General features: G+C 62.3%; 2 non-coding genes across 2 annotated transcripts; both read left to right on the forward strand.

Moving 5' to 3' along the window:
- The first annotated feature begins 122 nt into the window (after positions 1-122).
- Positions 123-194, forward strand: TRNAD-GUC. The gene has a single exon. It is a non-coding gene; the product is annotated as a tRNA-Asp (tRNA).
- A 403-nt stretch (positions 195-597) lies between these two features.
- TRNAA-UGC lies at positions 598-669 on the forward strand. The gene has a single exon. It is a non-coding gene; the product is annotated as a tRNA-Ala (tRNA).
- Positions 670-1219: the final 550 nt, after the last annotated feature.

The raw sequence follows: 1219 nt of genomic DNA on the forward strand, positions 1-1219 counted from the left end.
CGCCGGATGAGGGGCGGCGGAGACGGGTGTCAGGGCGGGTGCGTACCCGGGGGCGGCTGCGGTGGAGCCCAGCGGCGCCTGCTCGGGGATGGGGCGGTCCGCAGGAACATTTTATCAGACCGTCCTCGTTAGTATAGTGGTGAGTATCCCCGCCTGTCACGCGGGAGACCGGGGTTCGATTCCCCGACGGGGAGGTGCACTATATTTTTTTTATCCAAGTTTTTTTTTCCTGCCAAGTTTTTTTTCTTTCCCGCACGGATTTTTCGAATTCCCGAAGGAGGAATAAAACCACAGTTTTGCGCGTGCGAACCCAAAGGGATCCTTAAGACCTGTTTGAACACCGCCGTACAGCACTCGCAGCTCCATCCCGGGCCTGGGAACCACACGGCTGTCATGTCCCCTGACCGCGCGGGGCGCTGTCCCCGCCGGGGCACCCCTCTGCCCCCCTTCCCCTTCCCTCCCCTCGCTTCCCTCCCCGCCCACGGGCTGCTCCGTGTCCCCCTCACAGCCGCGGAGGGAGGCGGAGGGCGAGCGGGGCAGCGCGACCCCGGCCCGTCGCCCACCTGGCCGCCGGGCAGGGCCAGCAGCGCGGGGCAGGGGGATGTAGCTCAGCGGTAGAGCGCATGCTTTGCATGTATGAGGTCCCGGGTTCAATCCCCGGCATCTCCAGGAGCAGCCTTTCCTTCTTTTTCCCACCCCCACTACGGTGTATTTTCTCTGTGGTTAAAGAGAAAACCACCGTGAACGTCCTGCCCAGAAAGGCCACCGGTGGCAGTTTCCCAGTGGCACAAAATGGCTTTTTTTTGGTTGTTGTTGTCACTTGGTTCTCCTCAGGACTATGCAAGCACACACGAGCCTCGTGTCTCTGCGTATTTCATCACCACACTCCGGCCCTGCCGACGCCGAGCAGCCCCACAGGAGGAATGACACGCCAAACCTTGAAGTGCAGAGGGATGCTGGCCGGCCAGCCCTGCCTGACACCTCTCCACCCCAAAACCCAGCAGAACCTACGTGCAAACCTGCGGTCAGCACAGAGGTGGCTCTGGGTCTCTGCGCCACATCCCCACCGCCAGAGACAAAGGGCCAGGACACCGTAGGTGCCTGCACTCACCAGCTGCCATGGTGCAGGAGGTTTTTCCTGGCTCTGCAGCATCCGCTCGCCTCTGCTGTCCGGCTCCAGCTGGATGCTCACGGGCAGCCCCATGGCAGCACAACCAGG

The sequence above is a fragment of the Charadrius vociferus genome, unplaced genomic scaffold (assembly GCF_000708025.1).
Source record: "Charadrius vociferus isolate BGI_N301 unplaced genomic scaffold, ASM70802v2 scaffold332, whole genome shotgun sequence".
Lineage (NCBI taxonomy): Eukaryota > Metazoa > Chordata > Aves > Charadriiformes > Charadriidae > Charadrius > Charadrius vociferus.